At 37.9% G+C, this 22717-nt stretch overlaps 1 long non-coding RNA gene across 1 annotated transcript in view; it reads left to right on the top strand.

Annotated features, from left to right (window-relative positions):
* LOC120094752 (uncharacterized) overlaps positions 1–20404 on the top strand; it is a 193787-nt gene extending 173383 nt beyond the window's left edge. The window contains exon 7 of the long non-coding RNA XR_005489341.2: positions 20299–20404. This is a non-coding gene — a long non-coding RNA (uncharacterized LOC120094752). The remainder of the gene's footprint in view (positions 1–20298) is intronic.
* The last annotated feature ends 2313 nt before the right edge of the window (positions 20405–22717 follow it).

Below are 22717 nucleotides of genomic sequence, written 5' to 3'. Positions count from 1 at the left end.
TCATAGTAAAACCCTAACTATGATATAGAAAAAAAGTAGATCTCTCCTGAGAGACACAGCCAGAATACAGCAAACACAGAGGCGAATGCCAGCAGCAAACCACTGAACTGAGAACAGGACCCCCGTTGAAGGAATCAGAGAAAGAACTGGAAGAGCTTGAAGGGGCTCAAGACCCCATACGAACAACAATGCCAAGCAACCAGAGCTTCTAGGGACTAAGGCATTAACCAAAGACTATACATGGACTGACCCTGGGCTCCAACCTCATAGGTAGCAATGAATAGCCTAGTAAGAGCACCAGTGGAAGGGGAAGCCCTGGGTCCTGCTAAGACTGAACCCCCAGTGAACGTGATTGTTGGGGGGAGGGCGGCAATGGGGGGAGGATGGGGAGGGGAACACCCATAAAGAAGGGGACGGGGGGGGGTTAGGGGGATGTTGGCCCGTAAACCAGGAAAGGGAATAACACTCGAAATGTAAATAAGAAATACTGAAGTTAATAAAAAAAAAGAAAGAAAAAAGTAGAAAACTGAGATTTGCATATTATTAAAGGTTGCATGTTAGTTAATATATATTGAATATGTAGCATTCTTGAAAATGTCAAGAATAGATGGTAATGTCTACATCACAATCAGTAAATATGTAGAGATTTTATATGTTATAAAGCTAGATTTAGTCTTTATGTGACACACACATATATGTATTTCAAAACACATTATATAGAACAAATATGTTCAGTCATATTTCTCAAATATTGAAATAAAATAATTTAAAATATCATAGAAATTGACAAATTATCTGTGGAAATAAAACATTTAAGAATAATGAATATTCTCATAGAATTAACAACTTATTACCACTTGGAAATCTTAAAACTCTTAATTTATGAATTAATATGATATTCAAAATTTAATATTTTTGAAAAATAAATATACAAAAGCATAATATAAAATTACCTTGAAGGAATCATATTCATAATTAGTTGCACTGAATAAAATTTTATATAAATTTTTCTCTAATTTAGTTTTTGTAAATCAGGAAATTTATTACATGCCTTATTTGTACAATTATTTTTAAATTTATCTTTTTATGATTTGGGAAAGCATTTCATTCTATTTTGTTTTTATAGTATTCACTTTACAAATTATTTCCAGATCCATCTCCTCTTCCTTAACACTTAACTTTTTTTTTTCATTCCTTCAAGATAAGCGCTGCCCAAAGTTTCTTAGATGTGTGTCTTCCCCTGGCGAGTGATATACTCAATGGTGCCACACTCAAAGAAAAATGACTCTCGGTCTCTCTTAACACAGTGATGGGTGAAGGGAAGAGGGAGAAAGGGAGAGTGTTAACAATGGCCAATATGGCTTTGCTTTGCACAGGTTTTATACACACCATCTCAAATGCTGTGAGTCCAGATGTGCCGTTGTTTCCAGAAATAGTGTATTCTGGAGTTAACCACCACCTCTGGCTTTTATATTCTTTCTGCACCTTTCTGTTATTATCCCTGAGACTTGGGGCAGAAGGCAGGATATATGTTTCCTTTGGGCATGAACATCTGCCAATCCCTCAATATCTATACTCTGTTAAAATTTCAATGTTTCCAAAACCACCTATAAAAAAACAACAACAAAAAAAAAAAAACAAAAAACAAAAAACAATACAAACAAACACACCATGGCAAGAGAGGTGTCCCAGTAAGTACAGTACTTGCTATACCAGACTGACTTTCTTCAAACCCACATAAAGCCTGGTGTGAGCATGCATTTGTAACTCTAGCACGCCTAGGGCAAGATAGAAGACAGAGGAATGCCAAAACCTGGAAACTTATGGGCTAACAATCCTCAAGCAGTGAAAAGAGACCTCACCACAAGCATGGTGGAAAGACAGGATTGACAACCAGAAATGAAGGCTATGTCCATCTTCCTTAGGCGTGCTGGGGCAAGCAAGTGCACACCATCACACACACCATGTTCACACTCACACTCAGACTCACACAGAGGCAATCACGTACAATGCAGAAGATATAAATTATGTACAAATTAAAATTTATCAAAAATTATAACAGTGTAGCTTAGAGATGTACACTCATATTTGTTTTCATGACCTTATGGTAATTTCTAAATTGTCCTCTAATTTTCATACATTTGGTTTGTCCACTAAAGATAAGATGTTTAAAAGAACATGTAGACTTTCCCTAAAATATATTTATAGGGAAATCAACTCAAACAATTGTAATTCATGCCCTTAAATCTCATTAGAAAAAAATTGAAGGAAATATGTAGATACAGGAGATTTTTTTTCTGTAAAAAATTTTTAGATATCATATCCATTTTTCAAATAAATTACATATTTAAAAATTCAAAACATTTAGATTCAACTTAATGTATGCAGGATAGCTCCTATTTCTTTATTCTCTCTTGCTAAATAAAATCATTTTCATAAAATTAGCCTGATTTTCATGAATTCAGTGGTTATTCTTTTCATTTATTACATTGCAGTTGAATGTGGTTTACTCTGTCAGTTCAAGCCATTCGTGCTTACATTTCCAAAGTTACACTTCCTAAAGTACATCTTCCTTTTTATTAACTATGACTTATTTCTCGCGTGACATAATGATATTCATGAACTCAGGAAGATCACACATCTGTGTTTTCATTATTTTCAATCCATCTATTGAATGTCATAAGATTCAGTTAAATTTATAAAACAAGCAAAGTATTACTTTTCCAGAGACATAAAGAAAGTTATTAACATCTTGCTTAATTTCAATGCTCAGATCATAACAACTGCTCCTCTCTGCCTGTCACAGTTTATTTATTACAGTAATCTGAAGCCGAGATTTTATACACATTCTATATTTTCATCCTCACAGAGACAGAAAATAAACAGTTTTCTAAAAAATTGGAAATTATGTTTTAGTAAGAAAGTTGCAACTGTCTCCTTAATGCAACATTTTGCTTCCTAGCACTCTCTCTCTTTCAAAGTTGTGCATTTTGTATTTCTTTCTGCCCTACTTGCTCTATATAGTTATAGACTTGAATAATCATTGGCAGTAAAATCCATGCCACTGACTGAACATTATTTTGCCTTGAAATATCCTTTGCCAAATAATTTATTCTGTTACTTTCAACTCAGCCTCAGTTAAATTCTTAGGACAGAGTAAAAAGGAAAAAGATTCTTTACCAAAATATCACAAAATTCCTTCTAGCACACCTGATGAATATTTTGTCTTTTATAAAACTCCTGGGTTAGTCCTCCATAGTTCACATTAACCTCTGCTCTTAGGTCTGTCACTAGATAAATTATAAAAATGACCTACTAATCTCTGCATATTCAATTCAACAAATTTTTATTCCGATTATTTTCTATTCCAAATTTCCATCATCTTTCATAATTTTTCCAGAGTGGTGGTTTGTATATGCTTGGCCCACAAAGAGGCACTATTAGGGGATGTAATATTGTTGGAGTAGGTGTGGCCTTGTTTGAGGAGGTGCGTCTCCTAACCTGAGTGTGTCTCCTAACTGTGGGAGCATATCTCCTAAACTTGAGGGAGCCAGTCTTCTCCTAGTGGCCTTCAGTTAAAGATGTAGACCCTGTCTGTCTGGATGCTGTCATGTTCCCACCTTGATGATAATGGACTGAACCTCTGAACCTATAAGACAGTACCAATTAAATTTTGTCCTTTATAAGAACTACACCCTGAGAGCCTGAAACTGCACCTATATGTATGTATTTTTAGCAATAAAGCATGAGCAGAGAATGCAAAAAAAAAGAAGAAATTATACCCAATGAATAGACAGAAGGTGATGACCCCTGTGGTTGAATCAGGGAAAAACTGGAAGAAGTCATGGAGGAGGGTGACTGTATAGGAAGACCAGCCGTCTCAACTAACCTGGAATCCTGAGATCTCTCAGACACTGAGCCACCAACCAGGTAGCCTACAGGAGACATGAGGCCCCCAACAATATACAGCAGAAGACTGCCAGGTCTGCACTCAGAGAAGATACACCTAACCCTCAAGAGATTTGAGGCCCCAGGGAGTGGAGAGGTCTGGTGGGGTGGGAAAGGAGGGGTGGGGACATCTTCTTGGAGAAGGAGGGCATGAGAGGAAGGTATAGGATATGGAACACTCAGAGGTTGGACTGGGTGGGGGAGAAAGTGTGGACTATAAAAAAATTAAAGGATAGATAGATAGATAGATAGATAGATAGATAGATAGATAGATAGATAGATAGATAAAAGTTGCCTTTGTCATCATGTATATTCAGAGCATTAAAACCTTAACTGAGACCATCACACCATCTTTTCCTAAGCCACAGTTACTCCAGGCACCAACATCTATGTTACTTACCCTTAGGTTACTGCGATTAAAATAAAAACAACAAAGAGCAATTTATAGAAGAGTATATTTATTTGAGCATAAGATAAGAGGATAAACGTGTGTCATGGCAATGAAGCAAGGCGATTGCCAGAGAGAGAGAGAAAAAGAGAGAGAGAGAGAGAGAGAGAGAGAGAGAGAGAGAGAGAGAGGGAGAGGGAGAGATGGGAGTGGGGTAGAATTGGGTGTGTCTATGAATTCTCATTGCCTACCACCATCAAGGCTGCACCACCAACCCAGTGTCATTAACTTGGGAATGAGTATTTAAATATTAACTATGTGGCGCTATGGGGTACATGTCTCGTTCTAACCATCCTACTAGGTGTTCTAACATTGAGACTTATTTTAGACGAAGATGATAGTTAATGGAAGAAGTTTATAAGAGGTAAAGAGAATACATGAAACCTGTATTATATAGCAGTCGTTCTTACATTGGCTGTCTGTAATTCAGTGATGTTTCTATCTTCTATCCGTTACGGCATACTGCAGCAGTCACAGTGACACAAGGCAATCCCTCCACCAGTTTTGAAGGCTATTTCAAGTGTTGGCTTCATGATCTCCTACTACGTGCATACATTTAGTGTCTGATTAAGTTGTGACTAAAATGAGGAAAAGTCGTGTTTCATGAAGCACATTCCCTAAGACAATTAGTAAATGTCAAAGTAACTTACAAAGGTAAAAGCAACAACTTGAAGCTGGATGTCTCATGGCATCCTTGGAGAGTACATGACAAACATCACTGTACAAATCTACAGAGAGAACAGTTCCTAGTACTGTACCAGTCACATGCCCAATCCTAGCAAAACCTCTGTAAGGCTCAAAAGTCAATCTTCCTACCTAGAAAAGAAATGACCTCAGAACAGTAGACACAAAGTCAATTTTAAAAGAAAAGAAATCTTATAGTTTCTGTAATTCAAATGAAATGGCTGATTCTGACTACCATTAGACATGCTAATGGAAGCATTAATTTATTCTTATCAAAAAGAATGTTTCAAAACTAAATAAAGATACGTCTTTTCAAGTTTTGAAAGTACTCCTTTTTAAATTGCCAATGAGAATCAACTACAGTAGCTACAGTGAAGGGAGAATCTATAATTCTCCCTTCAATATCCACAACAAGGGCACATCGGTTTCACAGTGGAGAACAGAATTATCCTGATAGAAAATTGGGTTGAGAAATTTTGTTATAGAAAATTACATATATACATAACTGTGTGTTTGTGTGTGTGTGTGTGTGTGTGTGTGTGTGTGTGTGACATTCTTTTACTTCACTTGTGAATGTGTGCATTGTGGAGCTACTGCATATAGAATTAATAATACATTGATTACCATGATATACAATTGTCAGAAATCTATGAATATTTATCGAGACTTAAGGAACACATTAACTAATAGTGACTTCTAATACATTCAGAGTTAAAAAAAACATAGTTCTCTATTCAAGTAAGATGAAGAATACCTTAGTTTCATGTTACCCAGAATATCATTAATTGTGATCATTAGATGTTTTAAAAATGAATCTGTTCATATTCTATGTAAACTCTGTAGTTTTCCCAAATTACTTTTATTGATTGTTATTTTATTATTTTACATCCCAATCACTGTCTCCACTCCCTCCTCTTCTCCCAGTTTCTCCCTCTCACCTCCTTTCCCCCACATCTACTCCTCCTTTCCTTCTCAGAAAAGGGGAGACCTGTCATAGATATCACCCTGCCTTGGCATCAAGGTGCAGTAGGACTATGTGCATCTTTTACTGAGGCTCGACAAGGCAGCCCAATTAGAGAAAAGGAATCCAAAGGCAGGCAATGTAGTTAGAGGCAGCCCCGGTTTCAGCTTCAGGAGTCCCACAGGGTAACCCTGCTGCACAATTGGTACATATATCCAGTTCCATCCCAATCATGTTCTATTGGCAATTCATTCTCTCTGAACCCCTATGGACCCAGGTTAGTTAATTCTGTAGGTTCTCTTGCGGTGTCCTTTACCCCTCTGGCTCCTTCAATCCTTCCTCCCACTCTTCCACTGGATTCCTCAACCTCTACTTAATGTTTGGCTGTGGCTCTCAACATCTGTTTATCAGTTTCTGCATGAAACCTCTGTGATGACAGTTATGCTACACTCCTATCTGAAAGTATAGCAGAAAATCATTAATAGTGTCACACATGGTCCTCTCACACATGGTCTCTAGCTGGGCCAGTCATTGGTTGGTCCTTCCATCAAATTCCCAAGCCACTTTTAAGATAAAGTTAACCTAACGAAGGGCAGAATGTCCATATAAAAATGTTATTAATTAATAATCATTTATACTTAACAGAACATGAATTCTTTCCTAAATATGGGTAATTAACTAATTGACTGATTTGAATAGCAATTATGAGTTTCATATTTTCCTGGTATACCAGTGACATGAACTAGACAGTACAGAATAATTCTACAAGGTGGTCATATAATAATTTTAACATTTATCAATAGAATAAACTACTTTGGAAAGTACTAAGATTTCCTCCATAATGGAAAACCATATTAAGTATAAAAATAATAGTTTTACTGGTTATACAGTAGATGACATTTATAGGGAGTTGGAAAGAATATGAAAAGCATGCACAGGGAAAGAATTATTCTAGGACTGCACAAGAAAAAGAACTAGAAGGTTGTAAAGAAGAGGTTCATTTTCTAGAACTATTGCTTTGCCATGATGATAATTGTTAGGATTGACTTAAGGTCCCTCATGGATGTGAATGAATGTTGTCCTCTTCTTAGGCTCACATAGTCTTGTAATGTGAATGGTTGGGACTAGGAGCTACTTTAAAGGAGCCAATGGACTTTGCAAGTTGCCTTATTTTTGTTTTTAATTTGCTTTGTATTAGATAAAATCTTTCAGCAACATTTAAAAGAAACCCACCCAAACAATGAGGTCATACATATACACTTTTACTAGGGGAACTCGAATTAAATTTGGCTATATATTTATTTGTTAATTTTCTTTATTTGTTATTTTATTTATTTACATTTCAAATGTTACCCCCTTTCCAGTTTCCCCTCCACAAGCCCCCTATTGCCTCCTCCCTCCCCCTGCCTCTATGAGGCTACTCCCCCACCCACCCACCCACTCCCACCTCAGCAGCCTAGCGTTCCCCTATCCTGGGTATTCGAGTCTCCACAGGACTAAGCGGCTCCCCTCCCAGTGATGCCAGATAAGGCCATCCTCTGCTACATATCCAGCTGGAGTCATGGGTACCCCTGTGTATTCTTCAGTTAGTAGTTTAGTCCCTGGGAGCTTTGGGGCATCTGGTTGGTTGATACTGCTGTTCTTCCTAAGAGGTTGCAAACCCCTTTATCTCCTACAGTCCTTGCCCTAACTTCCCCATTGGGTTCCCCATGCTCACTCCAATGTTCGGATGTGTACATCCGAATCTGTGGCAGAGCCTCTCCGGGGACAGCCATATCAGGCTTCTTTCTACCTAAAGCCTTTGAGTTTGCTATTATTTTAAATGGCATATATTATCTTTAACTGGGCATGTCCAAGACACCCACCTCAGTACTTAATGACCAGACCTTCTTGTGTGAATATGTCTGTTTCCCCAGCAAACCTGCCATCCCTTGCTCACCACTCTACAAAATCAATAGTGCCAGAGGGAAAATATCAAAGGGCTTCTCTGAAATCAGAAATGAACTTTAATCTTCAAGAGACTGTTTTAATAGGCACCTGTCTTAGGTACGCTTTCCATTGCTGTGGAGATGTATCATGACCATTGCAACTCTTAAAAAATGAAAATATTTAACTGTGGTTGGCATATAACCGGGCATGATGCAGTAGAGTCGAGAGGGAGAGTAGAACAGTGCAAAGAGGAAGGAGGCAGTTTTCTTGGGAGTTTTACAGAGACACTTGGAAGAGGAAGCAAGCTAGAAGCAGGTGAAAGACAGAATGAGCCAAAGAATGAGAAGGAGCCAGAAAATTAGACCATATTGCCAAAGTTAACATAAGGCCAAGCAGAGCAATCCTGGAGAGGCCAAAAGAGAGAAGCCAGATTCAATCAGTCATCGTAAAGAGGAATTTCAGCCAGAAGAGCTGAGTTGGCCAGCCAGCCAGAGCTCAGAAAGAACTAGGAAGGGGTGAGCTTATTCAGTTGTAAGTCTCAGAAGCTGAAAATATTCCGGGCCTAGATAAGACTATATGGAGGTTAGAAGACTCCAGGCCCAGGTCTACTTTAGCAGGCAGAGGCAGTAAGCCTCCAGGATGAGAGTTAAAACAGGAGAGTAAAAGTTACATTTATAACCTATTATATTTCCCTTCTCTAGGCACCTCCATCAGCCCCCATCCCCCAGCTAGTCCTTTCCTCCATACCTAGTCTCCAACCTAATAAAAATTTTAATACTGTACTTTGTACCAAGCATGGCATAAGCTTTAATTACTTGACAGTTTTCAACTCACTTGTTAAATAAAGACAGTAAAACTCCAATAGTAAGCACACATATTTTCCAAGCTTAAAAACAACCATAAAACATTGTTTTTACTTTTGTGAATAATCCCTGTTTTTTACATGTTTAACTATAGTGTTTCTCAGTTCAATTCGCAATCATACCCAGGTTGCAACTGTGCTAGAAGTTTGAATACTTTCATCAAGAAAGCATTTTCTTGTTTTAGGTACTGATTTTGAAGCTAGGGCATCACACATTATCATGTGTGACAGTAATAATAGATACAAACTATTCCTGGTTTTATTTCATTTTCTTGTCCTTGTTTGTTTTTATAACTCACATTACATCACAGTTGCAGAACCCCCTTTGTCCTCTCCTCCCCGGCCTTCCCCCATAATTCCTCCCAGCATTACCACCCCCAAGAGAAAGGCAAAGCCCACCTTGGGTACCATACCACTCCTAGATATCCAGTCCCAGAAGGAGCAAGAATGTTCGCTCCAGGCAGGCTAGGTAAGGGATAGGGATCCAATGGCAGGCAACAAAATCACAGACAGCCCCTCATTTGTTAGGGGTCACACATGAAAACCAAGCTACACATCAGCTACAATGTGTGGAGAACCTAGGTCCAGCCCCTGCATGTTCTTTGGTTGGTAGCTGAGTCTCTGTGAATCTCCTTTGGCCCAGAACAGTGGACTCTAGGTCTTCCCACGTTGTCCTTGACTCCTAGAATTGTTCAATCCTGTTCCCTACTCTTTCAACTACTCCCCTAGCTCCACCAGATCTCTGCTTCTGTTTTCCATCTGCTGCTTGTGGACGCATCCACTCAGGAGACAGTTATGCTAGGTTCCTGTCGGCAAGCATATCAGAGTATCCTAACTAGCGTCAGGGGTGGTCTCTCTCCCTCACGATGGGACTCAAGTTGGGCCTGTCATTGGTTGGCTGTTTCATCAGTTTCTGCTCCATCTCTGTCCAAGCACATTTTGAAGGTGGGACAAGTTTGTGGTTGAAGGTTCTGTGGGTGGCATTTTTCTTTCTTTTCTCTTCTCTTCTCTTCTCTTCTCTTCTCTTCTCTTCTCTTCTCTTCTCTTCTCTTCTCTTCTCTTCTCTCTCCCTCCTCCCTCCTCAATCCCTCCCTCCCTCCCTCCGTATCTCTCTCTCTCTCTCTCTCTCTCTCTCTCTCTCTCTCTCTCTCTCTCTCTTTCTTTCTTTCTTTCTTAAAAAGAGGATCATGCCCAGTTTCTCCCACTGGCTGTGAATCTCAAACTTAGCGTCGCCTTACTTTGGACTCATCAATGGATAGGGTAGGAGTTTGCCACTATGACAAATTTAAGTACTCGGAAAACGAAATACAACAAAGCAAACAAAACTAGGTACTTTATTCTAAAGTGACTGTGAACATGTAGATCAGTGCAATTAGTCAACTCCAATAAATGACCAGCAAAGTACAAAAAGTGTCCTCGGTAAGATAATAGAGTTTCGTTTACTAATAATGTTTTGAAATTAATGTCACTTAAACTTCATTGAATTTCTGGGATAAGGGTGAATGGGTTTATATTATTTGTCCTTCCACTGACTCAGGAAATACATGTGGAAGTAAGCGTAAAATAAATCTGAACCATTCTTTATAATTTGCCTCGAACTGAGGAATCTTGAAGACCTCTGCTGATCATGTAGTCGCTTAAAGGTGGAATAAACTAAAATTAATACAGTGACCCAAAACGAGCTCAACAACACATCAGTAACTCTGCAAGTGAATCCACAAAAAATAATCATGGAAAAACATTTTCATTTCACGCGATTCCTAATTACCAAACAACAGAAACAATAACTGTCCCTTCGCATCTTAAATTATAGATTGCTTCTTTTCCCCCTCACAAAGAGGTAGTCTCTGCCGCTGAGCCAGTTGCTACTACACACCTTAAATCCCTAGACTCTCTCCAGCCTTTAAATGTTGTCAATGACCAGTTTACACCAAGTATTCAGAGTAGGAAATGCGGAGTGGGTGGGTGGAGCACTTGCATGAAAAGTTCATAATGACTCGGGAAACCGCCTTTCCAAAACCAGATTTATCTCTAAGACTGGAGTTCTGAAACTGCTGCGTTGGGAGAAAAGGCCATGAAAAATTATCTACTAATTTACAACATGTGTATTGATAATACGTTGAAAAATTATATTCCCAACACCAAAAAGAAAATGCATATGTAAGTAAGACAGCTGGCCGGTTCTTCCTGGTAATGAGTAATCTGCAAGTTTGTATCTGTCTTAACCGAGACAGGCTTATCAAGCAAACCACCCCTGATTCTCAATCTCAGAACTGAACAGGAAATGTTTGCGCTACCTTCTGCCTTTGCCTCTCCTTATCTGATGGTTAGAGCTTGAAAATAAACGACATAAAAAGCAATCATATACAATCATTAATAACAGAGTCCATTTCAGGATAGCATGACCTCATGTTCCAACTCACCACCTTTCACTCAGTCCAGCATCTTACTTAGCATATAACCGTTGTCTAAGATACAAGTGTCATGATTTGCATGATAAATTTGGAACGCTGGGGAGGCAAACAAATATATATCTGGAAATTGGGTTATTTTTCTTAACGTTTTATTTTTCTGAAATATATGCAGAGAGATTGTAAAGACATATTTAAACAAACCAAACAGCTATGGCACACGCATTCAAGTGAGTATTACTATTTTTCAATTATCATACTGTAATGCTTTATTGAAAGTGAAGTGGTTAAATAACAGATTCTGTGCTTAACTCTTTAGTTCTTTGATTTGTTAATCAATTTATTTACTTATATTCTCACATCTACAAATGTTTTCACTGAATAAAATATTTTATTTATAACATCATAAGGATCCCTATATAATCCAGTTAGGCTACCATATAATTGTGTCCTCAAAACATGCACAGAAGATTTTAAGATGTTTACATTATCCATAGGAGAAAAGCTTAGAATCATAATTTCTGGAGGCATATTGTCTTCTGTGATCTTTAATAACTTGTTTGATATATACAATATTTTTTACTTATACATCACTATTATATGACTAACAATGTTAATTTCAATATATAGTTAAAATTTTATACTCTAGTGTGGTATTTTCATAAAGATGAAATTTTAGTAGGATATATAATTAAAATTTACATATGATACTTAATGTCATATGTAATATAATATATAATATTGTGATAGGTAAACTCAAATTTATACTATGCATCATCCTGTGTCCCTTCAGCAAATGTTTTTGTGAGGGGCTGCCTGTGACAGCAACCAATTTCTGGCTATCAGTAGAGGACTAAACTAGCTTCAGTTGGATGGAGCTGAGATCAGAGTCCTGCTTCCCGCACACACACAAAAGTTTCTCTTGAGAGGTATTTTCTAAAGTCAAGTCAAAAATCAACTTTCAGAAAACGAAATGTATCATCTGTTCACACATGTCAGTCACACTAACAGATAGCTTGTAAATCCCATGTGAAGAAAGTGTTAATAATTAGTACTATTGATCCCTTGGGGAAAAATAACATTAAAACTGAACGTTGGTGGCAGAGGAAAGTGGGTTGGAATCAAAGAGGAGACAGATTCTCTGTATGGCCAACTATTTCTATCGGAGCATTGAGCCCTGCCCTTGTTCAGAAGTGGGACGAGTCCTCTCTGCCATGGAGGAGTATGGCAGTTCAGGGGTATTTGCCAGATCTCATCAGCCTTGTCTTCCTTTGCTGCAAAGTTGGGGATGTTCTCAGGGCAACACACTCTAGGAGAAATTGGAGCTTCATTTCTATCTGAAAATTCTAGAGGGTAATCCATCTTCCCGCTCATTTAATTTGTCAAGGAAGTGTAAGACCTTGCGATGGCGACTGTGAGGTTTCAGCTGCCTCTGATTAACACTTTAGAGGCTACGCTTACCTTACCTCATGTTCTAGTTCTTCCAAAGTCACAGCCAGCTACAGTACCATGTCCTTCTCAGCTCCACATTCTCGACTCCACTGTTTCTCCACTTGTCTTCTCCAACCTTCACTTCTCTGAGCTTTCTGCCCTTTTAATCCTCTGTTTTTAAAATTATGACATAATTACAGAATGTCTGCTTTACTTTTCCTCCCTCCAAGCCTTCACATATACCCCTCCAAACTCTTTTTCAAATTCATGGCCTCTTTCTCACTAATTATTACTACATTCATACATATTCATGTAGATTCCTAAATATAACCTGTTTGGTCCATATAATGTTGCTTGTGTATGTTTTCCCAGCTGATATTTTATTCTTTAAAACTTCCATAATTGTGGATTTTATCTAATTTTATTTTTTACCTACTCACTTTGCATCTTGCTTACTGGCCCCCTTCCACAATTCCGCATCCCCTCTTTCCTTTTTCTTTGAAAATGTAGACCCCTCCCTGGGTATCCTGCCACCCCGGCACTTCAAGTCTCTCTGAGGTTAGGTACTTCCTCTCCCTCTGAGGTCAGACAAGGCAGTCCAGCTAGAAGAATATACCCCACATACAGGCAACCTTTTTTGGGATAGTTCCTGCTCCACATGAAGATCAACCTGCACATCTGCTACACATGTGCAGAGATGCTGGGGTCCACCCCACGCGTTTTTGATGTTTGGTAGCTTGCATCTCAGTTAATCTATGATTTTCTATTCAAAGATCATCCTGTTAGAAAATTACTTCTGTATTTCTTCTTTGTCTTGTAAAATCATATATTTGGAGCTGTCAGGAAGGGGGCCAAGATCCTAAGTATGAAATCCCGGTCCAACCCATTCTCTACACCATCCTTCCCACTGATAAATTTTGAACTTTCTAGAGTTGACACTCTAGCCACCACTGGCTTGGAGGTGTTATTTCCTGGGAGCTTGGGGGTAGGGCAGACTCAATAGGATAACACAAAAGATACTCATAAATTTTTAAAGATTATGTATTCTCTTCACAATCCCATACAAAGATATCCCATACAAAGATAATCAGGCAAGATAAGGTACCATCTACTTATGGATAGAATTGGTCCATCACAGTCAGACTGTAGGAAGAGTCCCATTAATTAACAGTGAAAATAGTATAATAATAATTGGGTAGATATGATAGGTTTTATCTGAAAATATTGTTGGCATAAACATCTCAGGGATAAGAACCCATAAAAGACAATCTCAGTCAATCAAATTAGGTTTACTGAAGGATCAGTGAATAGAGTCAAAACCTATTGTTGTTATTACAACACAATTCTTATAGATGATCATATTTTTCCAAGTTAAAAACCTAAAATATGAGGATCGGGCAGATGACTCAGAAACTAAAAGTCTTTCCTGTTTTCAGAGGGTCAGAGTTCAGTTCCTAGCCCACTGGATGATTCACAACTGCATACAACTGCAGCTCCTGAGGATGAATTCCCATTTCTGCATCCATGGGCACACTATCTCACAGGGCATGCCATCACACATGAACACAAATAAAAATGAAAATAAATAACTGAAACTTTTAATGAAGAACCTCATATGTGTTGGTGATATTTTTAATATTAACTAGAATGTAACTGAATTATAATGTAACTAATGTATACCACTAATGTAGCGGTATTACTTCTGTCTTTTAATTATGTATCCAGTAGCAAAAACATGATTAAAATTTTTCATTAAAACTCAAAACCTTATTGGAATCATTAGTGAGATGTTCTACCACAACTAATCTTGTTCGTTTCTCGTGTATGAGAAAATAATGTAAACTATTCAGAATTATATTGGAAAGAAAACATCTGGACCCATCACCAACATGACAATTATTCAGTAATTTGCTAATTTGAATATGGAATTTTTTTCCACTAGAAAAGTTTTATTTTGAAAATATGTTGCAGTAGCCTTGTTCTGACTTTGTTACAAGAGCTAATAATGCCTTCCTAGCCTGAACCTTTCTCTTTAACAGACACTACAGTTTCAATATATTATAAATAAAGAATGAAATATGTACAATAGCAAGATGTCATATGACTAATATAAGTTACATATGCTTCTATCTTTTGAGCCTTGGAGGAGGCTCAATGGAATGATGGATACCCAGTTTCTTTGGGTCAGGAAAGAGGAGACAAAAACTTATAAATTGGAATATTTTTTCAGAAATAATAAGTGAAATTTAAAATGTTTATCTTCAACATTTTTCAGAAGTATAAATGGAGAATTTAAGTTTTTTCTTAAATCAGTTTGGAACATAAGACTTCTTTGTTTTGAAACATCACACCAGAATTAATTAAAGCCAGAACATATTAGAAACTCCAACCCAGAAAAGCACACCAAAGCAAAAGCAAGCAGAATAGATTTGAGTGATAAAAGTAGTCATGTAATTACATTGTAGTAAGTTCATAGCATGTATGCTAGTATTTAAATAAGAGTAAAAAAGAAATTTAGATGATCTATTTAAAAAACATTTCTTACAATTTTCAAAAAGTATTGTTTGTTTGCCAACTGTTGGATTAGCTTTCTTTCTTTTTTTTAAAATAAGAATATATATATATATATATATATATATATATATGTACTCCTGCATTTGTAATAATAGAATTCCTTATAGGGTGCTAAAATAAAAGCAAATTCATCTAGTATTCTAAAAATTAGTCTATAAAATTAATTCCCCAAACAAAACAAATCATAATAAAAAATCATATCTAGAGACAAACATTTTGAGTCTTAATGACATGTTGGCCTATATTTTAGTATCTAAACAATATGGCATATCATAGAAGTAGAGTAATTCTTAGAGTAACAATTACAATTTTATGTATTTGCTGACCATTGGGCAGTGTTAAAAGTCAGTTTCTGTGGGTTGGATAAGAAGCTAACTCATGAATCATGCACTAAGAATCGCCTGGAGCTCTCAGGGAACCAAGTGGCAAGAGGAGACTTGAGTTAGCAACCATGTAGGCCACTCAGAACAGGAAGATTCAAAACAGTAAGGGTTTTTTCCTATAAATATTAGGCTAAAGTTTTATGCATATAATATAATACCATTCTTCCATCCCAAGAAGTCAATAAAGCTTGATAAATGACCAAAGATTCGGGATCAATGCAAGTGCATACAGAAAAAGCAAATAAATATCTCCATCCATTGAAATTCATACAGATTCAGGAGATTAGAGAAATATAAATAGTTCCATGTGGGTTGGAGGAGCAACAATGTCTGTATTCTATACCGGGCAGAAGTTGGCGAAATAAAACTAAAACAAAGACATAGCAAAATAAAAGGAACAACATCAACAAAAACTAGTTTTTCTGTGTACTCCGCCATCTTTACTTTCCTTTGGCTCTAAGGCAGTGTAAAATAATATCAAGTAGTCTATTCGCTGGAAAAATATGACTGAGAATAAAAAAGAACATGGAGGAAGACTTTCTGCTAGGAAGGGGTGACCTCAAAGGTGTATCTGCTAGGGAACACATCTGACCATAATTCACAGGTCAAATGTAAGTAATGATCTTCTCATCCACATGAAACCTCTAAGAAATAAAGGTGAAGGAAGGAGTCTCTGTCCTGAATGTGTCAGTGATGGCCTTAAACTTAGATATATCTACAAAGAAGGAAGCTCAGTTGAGAAAATGCCTCTAAAGATTTCCCAGTAGGCAATACTGTAGGGAATTCTCTTGGTTAATGGTTTATTTGGGAAGGCTCAGACCATTGTGGGTGGTTGCAACCCTGGGTAGATAGTCCTGGGTGGTATAAGAAAGCAAGATAAACATGACTTGGGAGCAAGTCAATGATCAGCCTTACATCCTGGCCTTTCAGTTTCTGCCTCAAGGTTTTTTGCCCTGACTTTCTGCTCTGACTCCCTTCAGCCATCAGTGTGATCTATGTTGTAAAATGAGAAAAATCCTTTTCATCCCCAAATTACCTTTGGTCAAGGTACTTAATCATAGAAAAAGGAACACTAAGAGATTCTTAGGCAAATGGGTGGAACTAGAAACTATTATTCTGAGTGAGGTAACCCAGTCAAGAAAGAACACCCATGGTATGCACTCACTGATAAATGGGTATAAGCACAAAGGTCAAAATACCCAAGGTACAATTGGAAGACCATATGAAGCTCAAGAAGAAGGAAGACCAAAATGTAGATGCTTCAATCCTTCTTAGAAGGGAGAACAAAATACTCACTGGAGGAAATACAGGGACAAAGAATGGAACTGAAACTGAAGGAAAGGCCATCCAGAGACTGCTACACTGGGGATCCATCCCATATGCAGCCACCAAACCCACTCACTGTTGCTGATGCCAAAAAGTGTATGCTGACAGGAGCCTGATATGGATGTCTTCTGAGAGGTTCTGCTAGAGCTTTACTGATACAGATGAGGATGCTTGCTGCTAACCATCAGACTGAGCACTAGGACCCCAATTAGAGGAGTTAAGAAAGAACTGAAGGAGCTAAAAGGGTTTGCAACCCCATAGGAAGAACAATACCAACAAACCAGACCACCCAGAGCTCCCAGGTACTAAACAACCAACCAGAGTACTCATGGAGGATCCCATATGTAGCAGAGGATGGCATTGTCTGGCATCAATAAGGGAAGCCTTTGGTCCTGTGAAGGCTCATTTCCCCAGTGTAGGGGAATGCCAAGTTGTTGAGGAGGGAGTAGGTGGGTGGGATGGGGAGCATCCTGGTAGAAACAGGGAATGAGGGACAGGGATAACATTTGAAATGTAAGTACATAAACTATCCAATAAAAAATATCCTAAAAAAGTGAAAGAAACACTAACAGAGAAATTGGTACCAAGGTCATGGGACTGTGCTGTGTTAGACCTGAGCATGTTTTAGGAGAGCCTGTGAGAGGAGTTAGGGACTGTGGGCTAGACGTTATGTTTTCAGAGCTTGTGTGCTGTTGTGGGAACTTAGATGATGATGACGAGAGCAGAGCAAATGATAGAGGTCTGGCTTGTGAAATTGTAGAGGGAACTTTACAAGCTCCTTAAAGGCTCTTCTGGGAGCTTTCAATATTTGAATTAAGAATCTCTGGTTCTGGTCTTCAGTATAAACTGTGTTTAGGAAGAGACCAGCATCACTGAGGTAAAATCTTTTGAGAAGCATTCTCAAGGTTAGCATAAAGAGGTCATGGGCCACAGGGAGCCAAGTCAGTACCTCAAACCTGGTGATATAAAAACCAAGCAAGTGGTATTGGTTTTGAAGGCACAAGGGCATCCATGGAGCACAGCTGATGGTTGGCATTGCGAGAGTCCAAGAGAACTCTCTTGGAATTAGTAAAGGTAAATCATCAGTTTTGATAGGCCCTACACTGAAGGGATCTTGGAGCGATGTTAAGGCTTGTTTCTATGCAGCAGGATTATAGTCTCTTAAAGATTAGGAGTGGTGCCTATTGAAGGCACAGCTCAGTTACAGCATAGAAATTAGCATTAGGGAGAAGTCAGTACCATGGAACAACAACAAAGAACATCAGTAGGTGTGGAGTGGAACATCCCTGGGTCTTCAAGATATGCTCTTTGTTCTGTGGAGAACATATTCAAAGTTATGGAGTGGCTCAATCCCTCTAAACCCCAGAAAATTATGACTCTGAAATATCTGGTGTAGAGCTGTTGGACTTTGGTTGCGTTTTGATTTGAATGTGACTGGGCATTGATTTCTCTTTCTTGGAGTAAGAAAGTATGTAACTTGATTTTCGATTTTTAAAGAAGCCAACAGCTGAGAGACCTTTTAAGGAGATGTTGGATTTTTAAAGATCTTGCAACATGGTGAAATAAACCATTCCCTTCCCAGTTTAGTTTTGGTCATGGTGTTTTGTCATACCAATAGAAACCCTAACTAAGACAGCAATCATTTACTACAGTGAACAAAAAGGAGAATTAAAATACATAGAGACAGACAAAGATAAAAGGAGGGAGAAATACTTATACTTTAAATTGATATGAACTATATAATAAATATGGAAATTATGGCCCAGGATTCTACAAATTTCTGCCCTTAGAATTCATATCGTAACTGTGAACTTTATAACTGTTTTATCAGTGAAAACATCCCAATAAACTGACTGCTTTTTACCATAAAATTCAACTGCTGATATTGCTTGGCATGGGAGTGAAGGCTTGTAACTTCAACTACTCAGACACTTGGGAAGCTAAGATAGTAGAATTGTCTTGGAATACTCTGGGCTAAAAATTTTGCTCAAAGGAATCTTGTGTCTCATGTATACTGGCTGGAAATATATTTCAGTAATATAGAAGTGCTTAGAAATCACAAGCAGTGGCCTTACTCCAAGCCATAGCATTGCCAAAATTAAGCAACAAAACTTAAGGCAATATACAATAACAATAACAGTTTTGAAAATAGTCCTTTACATTCTCCGAATGTTTCTGAAGAAACTAACCCAAACATAGCTTAAGTTATAGAATCTGCATGAAGAAGAGGAACGGGAAGAAGTCAACAGTAAGAAATGGAGGAGAAAATGTACTTTATATAGGTACTTAAATATAGGCAAGGTCAGATCAGTGTCACCTATATACAGAGGAAAAACATAATGTAAAACCACACACACACACACACACACACACACACATACACACCAAAAAAACCCACACACATACACGAGAAGTAATATGGTCAACACTATCTAGATTACTGTTGTCAACTACTTTAAAGGAAAAGGATTAAAGAAATAAAAAAAATTAATGTAGTGTCTACTGCTTCTATTCTATCATCGTATAGCTTCTTTGATAATGGATACAAGGAATACAAGGCAGAACTTCTCATGTTTATTAGAAAACCTAGAATGATTTTGTTTCTCCTGGGCCACACGTCAATAAGAGGTTCTGAGAGAAAGAACTGTTATGGATAATACTGACTGAAGAAGCCAACATCATCTAAGAAGTTACTTAGAGAAGCATATGAAAGAAGCAGTAAGGATATAGTATGAAGGAATGAGCCAATAGACCAGTAATAGATTAAGGGAGAAATGAGGAACACTGCTTACCTGACTTTATTTACTTCAATACCTGATATTTGCAGGTCCCTGGGAGACCACGCTTCAGATAAGATACACACCACAAGAGACTATAGAATTATGTCTGGAGGAATTTGTTGAATAAGACTGCTATAAATGGATGGGTTTTGCAGAGGATAGTGAAGTATTAGAGCTGAAATTTATGTTTATATGTTGATACAAACATTTTAGAAACCCAAAATGACATACAAGTACATATATGCAAATTAGACACCACCATCAATCAATTCTTCAAATGATCACATGTGAGCACAGACAACAGTTGTAATTTGGAGCAAAAGTCATTAAGAGGGAAGCTCACTGCCCTCCCTAAAGTATGCAGTCATGAGCATCTGCCAGCTTCTCACAGTTCCATTATTCAGGGGAACTAATAGGCCCAGGTTAGTTACTAGCTTTTCGTCTGGATTGTGTCACTGAAAAGAATAGTGGGAAATTGAGGCAGGAGGAGTGACAAAATGGGATATTCCTTCCCTTCTGTCTCTTCAGTCATTTTCCTCACAGTGACTGCATTTTTATCAGGGGAGGAAGTCAAGACTTCCCACCTTTGGTTGGAATGAAGGAAGAAAGAAGGAAAAATTCCATTCCTCAGAGGATGCAGATGCTCTCTGAAGGAAAGATCCTGGAGGTAAGAAAGCTGTGTGCGGCTGTTTGCTGCTGGGTCCATTCTAGCTTACTCTAACCATATGATTACTGTTATGTTTATTGTGTGTTAATAGCTTCTACACCTTTCAGTATAATCGGTACGAATGTGTAGTCCTACCTTTCTGTGACTCATGCCTTGCATCAAGGCTTCCAATGCATTCCTGACACCACCCATAATAGGGAATCAATTGTGTGTGTGTGTGTGTGTGTGTGTGTGTGTGTGTGTGTGTGTCTGTGTGTGTCTGTGTGTGTCTGTGTGTGTCTGTGTGTGTGGTGTGTTTGTGTGTGGTGTGTGTCTGTGTGTCTGTGTGTGTGAGAGAGAAAGAGAGACAGAGTGAAAGAGAGAGAGAAAGAGAGACAGAAACAGAGACAGAGAGAGACAGAGCAAGACAGACAAGAGAGTTCGAATGCTTCTTTTTGGTATATTTTAATTTTCAGTATCACTATTATATAAACTCCTACTGTGATAAGCAGAAATAAATTATTAACAATTAAAAATATGTAGTTATCAAAAAGTAGTTTGAAATCCAAATTCAGGGAAATATCTCAGTGCTTTGAAAGATCACATACATACAGGAAATAAAAACCAATGTATTATGTTCTCCTCCAGACGTTTCTCTCTCTCTCTCTCTCTCTCTCTCTCTCTCTCTCTCTCTCTCTCTCTCTCTCTCTGCCTTGCTGCCTGTATGTTTTTGTTTCCTGTTTTTCCCTTTATTTCAATGTAGCCAAATAAATTCTCATTGCTAATTTTGCTTCCTGCTTCTTTTGCTTTTCTCTTAACTATCTTTTTAGAACAGAAACGCTATAGTAATTTACCTAATAATGTTAGGTTAAGTATCAACAGATGTGAAATCTCACGATGTTTATTCTGAATCTATTATTTTTCACCTGAAGTAATCTGGAAGTCAGCGTTTAGGACACGAGCACATTCTATGTTTAGGCAGGGCCAGTTCAGGGCTATGAAGTACATGCATCCCTGAAGAATGAGTGCGGACCCTTACTTAAATTAGCCACATCAGGAGTTACTTAGATATGTGTTTCCCTAGTGATTGTTCTGAGAGTTTGTAAGGGTCTTCATTCCGCCACTATTAGCAATATCCTGAATTTTCCGGAATATTCTTACTGTCATTTTATATCTTAACTCTGAAATTCCCTAACCATGGCTAATTAACAGTCTCTCCTCTTTCTGTCTATATCCAGAATGAAGACAATATTATGAGAAAACTCCAAAGAACCAGCGAATAAGCTCTTAACCTAGAGATGTTTACATCCTAGTAACTAAATATTTGGACTCATCATTAATGCTTGGCTCCGGAATTTTATTTCTTTGTTTGTTTGGCAGGGGTGAGGGGGATAAAACCGAATGAAATTTAGCACTAGAAAAGGAATGATAATATCCTTCTCATCTAGCAGTGAAGATTCTCTGGGCTTTCAACTTTATAATTTGATCAAACAGCAGAGAAAGTGGTGTGTGTGTGTGTGTGTGTGTGTGTGTGTGTGTGTGTGTGTGTATGTGTGTGTCAATGAGGACAGCACCTGTTAGGCAGGGACATTTTATTTCTTTGAGCTTTCATCCAGAAAGATCTAACAACACTGTATTCTGTATGCACAGAGTAGCATCAGTGACTTCATAGAAGGCTGCTACCAGCCACAAAGGTTCCCTTTTCCAGTGCGCACCTGATTAATATTGGGAACCTGCAAATGTGGGAAGTGGGAAAGGCCAATGAAACACAAGGATTAGAAGAAGTACTGTGAAGTCTGTGTATAGAATTGCCGCTCAAGATCCACTATAAAGTTTTAATGGAACTTTCTTTGAAAAAAATAACAAGTTTTCTCTATTTTTTCTTTGTTTTGTTTTTCTTTCTTTTTTTTTTTTCTTCTTTTAGACAAGGTCTCCCTTGATATCTCTGGCTGGCCTAAAAACCAATATATAGATTAGGCTTGTTTAGAATTGGATCTGACTGCCTCCTGAGTGCAGGATTTAACACTACATCCACTGACTTAAAGTTTTTTTTTTTTAATAAGGCGATCAGAATATACAAAGAAAAACCAAAAAGTGTTAAAATGGGTAAGTGAGACGATAAAGCTCCACTCTCAAGAGGACAGGCAGGTATCAGCTGGGATTAAACTCAAAAGGACCTGATGGTTGAAAGCAGTTGATAGGGATTTGACTTGTAGAGCCAGGTGACTGCAAGTTTTCCTGGGTGTGGTTGTGCCTTTGGGCAGCTTTCTTTTCATTCCAGTGCTTATCAGGAGGCTCTAATTAAAGGCCCAGAGCTCTACAGTTATACTCTCT

Source organism: Rattus norvegicus, chromosome 9 (assembly GCF_036323735.1).
Source record: "Rattus norvegicus strain BN/NHsdMcwi chromosome 9, GRCr8, whole genome shotgun sequence".
Classification (NCBI taxonomy): Eukaryota; Metazoa; Chordata; class Mammalia; order Rodentia; family Muridae; genus Rattus; species Rattus norvegicus.
The sequence above is the reverse complement of the archived record's forward strand: the minus strand, read 5'-3'. Positions and strand labels throughout refer to the sequence as shown.